We start from the raw sequence: 8805 nt of genomic DNA, 5'->3' as shown, positions 1-8805 counted from the left end.
TACAATACATCAGAATACATGATAACATAAATACATCAAAGGAATAAAGGTCTCTAAGATAGAGGTATGAATGATAAAGGTACAACTGCATCATCGACCATCCAACAGCTAGCAATGTGAGGGGAACCTAATTGGTAAGAAGACACTACCTCCCAACCACATGATTGCCTAGTCAGGCTTCCACTCCCACCGTGCAGGGAAGATAATGAACGATCCACATACGGCTAATCAATCTTGAAACATTCCTAGGCAAGGAGTCCTAATAACCAACAACTACCTCAAGGGTAACACATTCTACTCAAGAAGAAAAGATAATACAGATAGAATGAAGACTCAATCCAATACAAACACTACAATCAAATCAACATACATATACAAAGTAGAAATCAAAATCCAAAATCTTGATATATAGTCCCAAAAGATATCCACCTTAGGACAAAAGCCACATGTCAATAACCATCAGATAAAAACTATCATCAATAAAAGTAAATTACCAACAATAAATACATCCAATAATAAGTACACCAACAACAAGTACATCACCAATAAATACACCACTAGAGGCAAATACAAAATCTATGGAGGACACCGAGGCTACATATTAGGGAGTTTCATCACATTGTCAAACTACTTAAGTTACCCTGGATTGGTCTCCCATTAGACCCCAAACCTTCAAGCATTGAGTTACCGCAGACTAGTTGCTCTGGACCTTGAACCCTCAATGTGACACATGCAGAACCAAAATACCCTCTCATGAAAATGAGAAAAACTAGTCATACCTCTCACTAAGTATCATCCCATTCCCATCCTTAGCCTATACAAGTGCTCAAGGCATGGGCGAGGCAAACATCTCTAACTTATCTTTTTAGTGTATCTCAAGGAAAGGGTTAGCACGATATACTAATTACTATGTTATCACTTGTTACACAACTTACAATAAGTTACTCTAGTACTAACCACTTCGGGTCCCGAACCCCTATTGCAAGCCACTCCCAAAGACACATACCTAGACAACCTCCCCTAAGCAAATAAACTGTAGTTGTGTCTCATACCACAACACCCCATAATGATTAGACTCAGTTCCTTAATAGGAAGCCCAAAAAGGTATTGATTCTCAAAACCCAAGTCACAATTTAATTAATCATCAAAAGAAATCTCATGAACATAAATCCCATTTCAAAGCATAAAATGCTTCATGACATCTCGTCAAATAATCATAAGAAAAAATTCAAAGCCTTTGGTTCACATACTAATTGGCCAACTAAATAACCCACGAAGAAAAAATTGTCACAAGACTATAAATACAATATTAGAAAACACATAGTTTTAGCCACATGATTTAATTCCATCAATTTCTCTTGTTTAGTTTGAGTCATAAAGATGTGTTTAGAAATAAGGTAAGAATATACATGTTAATATAAATTGTTATGATAATATACTTATTTAAATAAATAAGTATCGAATATAAAATATCTCCTTATACATATAAAATATTATACAACATTATCATGTTTTTAATTTAAATAATCTTAAATTATAAATGATTTAATTAATAACATAAATGTATATTATTAGATTAAATATTATTATCAATTTCATTTCTAAAATATTAATTTGACATCTATTTAAGTTCAATATTAACATTTACTTTTCCTATAATTCATTATGCAACTAAAGATAAAATTATAAATTTAATTTAATTATTTATAATTTCTCTCATAAAGTCAAATAGTTATTAACTAAATGATTACAAAGTGAACTCTACCACAACTTCTCTTAAAATATAATAAAATTATAAATATTTATTTATTAACCTCCCTCTTGCATTAATAAATTTGAAATCATTTATTTGCAACTAAGAGTTTAATTAGACTTGAATAATCACTAACACTAACATTCACTTTATAACTAAATGGTTAATATTTATTTAATTTTAGAAATTAATAAATTATTATTGTTTTTTAAATAAATAAATCAAAAAATTGTATTATATGAAATAAAAATACACATGCAATTAGTATTTTTGCATGTCTTTGATCTCTCAAATCATGCAACCATACTATACTTAGTTTTCTATTTTTAGCACATTTGTTTTCACATCCATGTAACCATACTAAGCTTTCTATTTTTAACATATTTGTTTTCACATGCATGTAACCGTACTATACTTAGCTTTATATTTTTAGCATATTTGTTTTCACATGCATGTATATATTTAGTTACAATATACTTTCCGCTCAACTAATATTTTACTTTCCAAATAAATAATGCAATTAAATTATTTTACATGTAAGAAGAATATTCATCTATATTTAGAAAATTCATGATAATCACATAATTCTAATGAAAAATTTAAAGTTGAAACCCTAAATGTTTGATTTATTGTTTTCTTCCAATTTTCTCTAATCAAATTTTTTTCTTATATTAGAAAGGGTCTCAAATGAATATAGTCATAATAAATTTCTACAATTTTTGTATAATCAATTTTTCTTGATTAATAAATTTTCTTTTTCAAAATCTACAACATAATTCTTTATCCAAAAATCAATATAGTAAATATATAAGCATTATGCAAGCACACAAGAAGACACAAAGTAGACAGATCTTTCAATAAAATTTTACAATGGATTTTCAAACCCTACCTCAAAACAATAGCTAAAATCTAAGACAATCTGTGAATACATGCAAATTCAAACCTCCTGAAACTTTCAACAATTCTTTTGATCCAATTCTGAATTTGCTCCCCAAAACCTGTGTGTGTGGAAATGAGCTCAAATCTCTTAATAAAGAGTTTAACTCTACCTAAGGTTTATGGTTTTCAAACATGCAAAGGACTCTCATTAAAAAAAAAAATTATTTAATCCTTTCATGCACAGTTAAAGAACCTTTTAATTAAAATACTCTTTTATATTTTCTTTTCCTCCAATTTATTAATTAGTGCAAGCACTAATTAAATTGTAGCTTATTATTTAAATTAATAATAATAATCAAAGCACATTATTTAAATGTAACTCTAATTTAATTACTATTAAATAAATAATTATAATAAAGCAATATTTAATATTTAATATTTTAATTCTCTTTTTGCCCAACTTCTTAAATTAGACTTTTAAATTAAATATTTTAAACTGAACTAAATAGTTAATTAATTTATAATTAACTAAATATCATCATATTTTAATTTCACTTTAACTAATTTTCTAAATTTAGACTTCTAAATTAAAGCACATATTTAATTAGTTTTTAGATCAATTAAATATTCTCATAGTTTAATATTTTCTTTTTAATCAAATAATATTTAATAGTTCTCAATATTATATGACTAACTCAAGTACTATAATTAAATCAATTACCAAATAAATCATATAGTCAAATTCACATAAAAGCAACATTACCAAAACATGCCAAAATTCAAAATCAAACAACACAGACAAAGATAAACTCATGGGTTTTAAAAAGGGTGAAAAGTCAGTTATGAGTCCTCCTTGCAAGGCAAGTATTTAGGCTATGGTTGGGATTAGACCTGAACATTGTCTCTCCATTCTTACCATTGAGTTATTACGATAGGGCACGCTCATCTTGGCAATTCAAGGAAGTTGATGCCTAGTACCTGCAATCCTACATAAAATCTGAACATGTACATATGCATATATATCTAAACTAAACAAGCAATGGCGAGGAGTGGTACATTATGTAGATCCCAACTAGTAGGTGACTACGATTCCCTCCCTTAATCACATTAGACACGTTAGATAGAAAAGTAAAACAAACACGCACACCATACACCTGCAAGTATAGGGTAAGTACTATAATAAGTCTTGAGTACAAATCATCACATATTCAAATATGGAAAACTCATCATTGTGAATATAAAATACTCGTCATTTGATATCATCTAGAAAATAATCATATTTACTAACTATGAACCATTAAACCATCATTGATGTGCTAATAATCATAATCATCAATCAACATGTGAAATATATACAACTAAGCAATTCTTTATTGATATGCATGTAATCCAAGTCATTAAATAATATCATAATTATAAATCCAATATCCTTGAAACTAACACATGCATGAAATAGGCATAAAAGAGTTTGATAAATATAACAAAAAAATAAACTATGGATGTGCATTACAGTTTCAACTCTGTGGGGTAAGAATGCGAGTGATTATAAAATTAAAATTAATAATAATCAGTATGGAGGATTACCCTAGATGAAACTCCACTTTCATCATAGGAAAAATTTATTTTTAATCAATTTTTAAAAAGTAGACTGGAAAATCATAAAGATGTGAAAGATAAATTAATTTGGGGAGCCTCAAAAGACATAAATTATAAAGTCATACTAGGGCATGAAAAGATAATAAATTCTCAACAATAGGATAAGATTGACATCCCTCTAAATCTATGTTGAGATCTAGCATCTCTTCTGAAAGCAAGTATCTTCCTTTGGGTTGCTCTTCAAAAAAGAATTCTAACAATAGACAAGTTTACCAAGATGGGTTTTGAACAACCATCTAGATGCCCACTTTGTGAAAAAGAATATGGAACTTCTAAACACTTGCTTTATGATTGTCTCTTTGCTAATAAATGTTGGTATTGGTTATGTAAGAAATTAAATCGACAAACTACACTCCCTAATAACCTATTAAATTTTTTAAAAAGTTGGTTGCATGGTTGTTCCAAGGTTTATAATAATTTATGGAAAATATCCCCTTCCATACTCCTATGGGAATTATGGAAAGAAAGGAATAGAATAATTTTTTGTAATGAAAAGATGGATCTGACATCCTTTTTCAATAAATTGGAGGTTTGTATTATTGAGATAGCTAACAATAATCTCATAAGCTAATAAGGAAGAAGGTTCCCTTTATGTAGATATGTGTAAAAATTGGTTTTAATTAATTAATTCACTAATGATATACAGAAAATCTAACAAGATCACTAGGAAATAATATAAATGGGAACCTCCTCCTATAGGATGTTCACAGATAAATTTTGATGGGGCCTCTAGAGTTAATCTAAGACCAACAAGCTTAGGATGTATTATTTGTTCAAATAAAGGATCATACCTAACTAAACACCCCAAACCTTTTGGAGTAATCTCTAATAACTTAATTGAATTAGAGGTTGTGATAGAAGGCTTAACTCTAAGTAGAGAGATAGGTATTAACATATAAGTTATCAAAGGAGACTCACAAATTATTCTAAATATGCTAAGAAAAAGAAATTGCAAATTGGATCCTTAATTCTAACTTGAATATGCCCTAGCCATCAAGGTCTATTTGGTAGCAAGAATACAATTGGAATAGGCATATGCAAATTCTTAAAATTTTGAATTCTTCCTTGGGTTGCACCAAATCAAAATTGGAATAGGAATACGTATTCCAATTTTGGCCCAAAAATTACCATTTGAAATTTCACCTAAATACATGGAATTGGAATACTTATTCCTATTCCAATTTTATTTATTTTTAAAAACATAAATTTTTGAGTCTATGAATTCCCCATCAAATTATGGTTGAACCAAATAGAGAATAGGAATATGTACCCCCATTTTCTATTCCAAAGTAAGTATTCCTATTCCCATATTTATATTCCCATAGCCAAATAGGCCCTCATGGATAAACTCGAAGAAACAATCATTAAACATACTTATAGGGAAGGTAATAGACAAACAGATAATCTAGCTAACAAAAGAGGGAATGGAGAAGAGATTCTAACGAGACAAGCTAATATGATAAGTACAAGTTAGATACTTCTTCTTGAATCAAAATTGGTTTAGAACTTTTACTGTCAAATAAACATATTAAATTAGATGATATCATGGAAGTTTGATTTTAACAAGTGACATATTTTTCAATTTTTTAAAACTTTTCCTTATATACTATTTGATTTACAAAATTAAAATTAATAGGAGATAAAATAAAATAAATTATTAGGATACATACTTATTTTCATTCTAACAATGCAATGCCTACCCCTAGTTGGCTTTTCATGTTGGATTGTCAGATTCTTTGAGACTAGATTTATGATTATATTTTAGGAGTAGTGGTACTTGGTTACCGGATTTGATTAGAGGTATTTCATATTCAGTTGATATATGTGTTGAGTTACTCAATTATTTTATGTCTTCATGGTTATTTTAGGTGTTTATGTTTATTTTGTCGATGATGATACATGTATGTTCATATAGTGAATTTTTTTTCATGGTGTTAGTTAGAAGAATTATCTATATGCATGTATATGGTTACTTACCTCATACTTGCATGTGTATGGTGTACTTGTCTATCTTACTTTATGATTGATGTTTCTATTGTGGTTGAGGGAGCAAGTCGTAGTCACCTACTAGTTAGGATCTACATGATGCACCACTCCCTACCATTGTCTGTTTAGTTTAGATTATATGTGTATGTACATGCTCAGATTTTATGGAGATTGCAAGTACCGTGTATCTACTTCCCTGAATTGTCAAGATGAGCGTACCCTATCTTAGTATCTCAATGGTATAAGTAGGGAGATAATTCTTGAGTCCAAACCCTAACCTAAGACAATTGTCCTAGAAAATAGGACAAGTATTTGAGTTGTTTACTTGTCTAAATTCGTCAAGTGACGTGAATTTGTGATTTTGATTTGAATTTGTGCTTTGTCATTTAGTTAATCTAAACTCAATCTTGGGCTTCATGGCCTTTTACCTATAAAAATAATTATAATTATAACAAAAAGTAATTAATCTAATATATATACATATATAAAGAAAATTCCCTATTTATATTATATTTTAATTTAATTTTACAATTTTGTGTTTACCTCATTCAAAGTACAAGCACTAAGGAGAAAATAATGGGGAAGAAAACCCTCAATATTTTCTAGACATGGCTCTTGTTCTAGGATATACAAGTGTCCCATTAACATCATGAGGTCTTTATAAGGCATACCTTCTAATTTTAAAATAATAATTTAAAATTTATATATTTTACTCTTGTCAAGGGAATTAGAGGATTTCCCTCATTACATAAGCATATAAACAATATAAGGACATGCTTTTATATTATTCATTTGAATAGCTTTTCCTTTCTTTACGATTCTTCTCCACTTCCCTCTTTATATGATATCCTTCTTTATATGATAGCTTCCATTCTTTGCCTGAGAATCTTGAAAAAGCTTGTATATACTCATTCTTGGCTAAGATCATTGTTAGAGTTCACTCTATTTAATAATTGACATAGATAGGAAGGAAAAAATATTCCATGTAATATTATTTATTTAATTCCTTAAAATAAAAAATAAGAATAATTAAATATATTTTTGGTCAAATATTATTTATTTTTTTTAGTGGTAAACGGCTAAAGCCTAGAATAATTATTATTATTTGTTGGAATTAATTATTATTATATGTTAAGCGAAGGTAGATTCAAACCCAAGACCTCCCACATAAGAGGCTCGCATGTTACCATTGCATTGTAGGCTTTTTCCTAATGGTCAAATATTGTTATAAGTGTAGTGAAAGGCCTAAAAAAAAGTTCTTATCATATGATTTTTCAAAATAAATAATATATATATTTATTTTTTTTAAATTAATTTTTTTTTTACTAAGCCAATAGGCTTTTTATTGTGGGAATCACAATGACCAAAAATTTGTGTGACATGAGAATCTTTTTAGCATCTTATCGGAAATAGTGTTTCCTATTGAAAAACTAACAAATTCATTGCAACATTAAATTCAAAAGCAATATGAGTGGGGAACATGGAGTGTACTAATGGTTGAAAAGGTCCATCTTAAATTCCATCAAAGTGGACCATAAAAGTTCTTGAAAGTATGCAACTAAACTTACCCCAATTAATTAACTAATTCATTGCATCATTAAATTCAGAGACAATATGTGTGGGGGAGCATGGAGTGTAACAATGGTTGAAAAGGTCCATCTTAAATTCCATAAATTTGGAGCATAAAAATGCTTGAAAATATGCACCTAAACTAACAAACTTATTTTAGAAAGAGTGGTTAACCACTATTGTAGGCTCATGCATTTACCATTTTTCATGTAGATTACACCACACTGCTAACCACTGTTTGACCATTGAAATTTAGGATTTATTATTTTGGTAGTTCCTATATTTTGGGCATTGTGGTAGATTAAAAATAGGATAAGGATCACAACTTTTGGATCAATAAATAACACGCCCATTTACTCCATTTGCACAAATACATTGGAAATAACGTATTCTTCATTTTGATGAGTTATTGTTATTAAGGTTGTAGCTTCTGTCAGATTGACTTTATCATGAGATACCTCATTGATATGAAATCATCTTTTAGATAAATATCTTATATATATTATACATTATATATTATTATATAATACATATATGGTTAACATATTAATATTACATATATGCTTAAAGATGAGTTATACATATGGTTATTTATATAATTAATATATTAACTAGTGATGATTAACTATAGAGACATGTCTCCTCCTCTCATACTTATGAGTCTTCAAATATGCATTTGGAAGACATCAATCACATTGGCAATGTTAGTACATTTGTAGAAAATGATCCATGTTACTCAACGTGGTATCGGAGCCACCTGCAAATGTAAACAAGTATATGAAGAATGGAAGCTTGCAAACATGATGTGAAATTAAGTCATCCCTTCTACATTTGCACAACTAGATCTAGCCTTGGTGAAGTTGGAAATAAAGAGTTTAAGTTCCCACTCAAAGAATGCAAATTGGGTCACACATTTTACCATGATCAGATATCTACCAAGTCTATATATATTGAGCCAATGC

The sequence above is a fragment of the Cupressus sempervirens genome, chromosome 1 (genome assembly GCF_028749045.1).
Source record: "Cupressus sempervirens isolate cs-2001-9-10 chromosome 1, ASM2874904v1, whole genome shotgun sequence".
Taxonomy (NCBI): Eukaryota; Viridiplantae; Streptophyta; class Pinopsida; order Cupressales; family Cupressaceae; genus Cupressus; species Cupressus sempervirens.
This window is presented reverse-complemented; position numbering follows the sequence as displayed.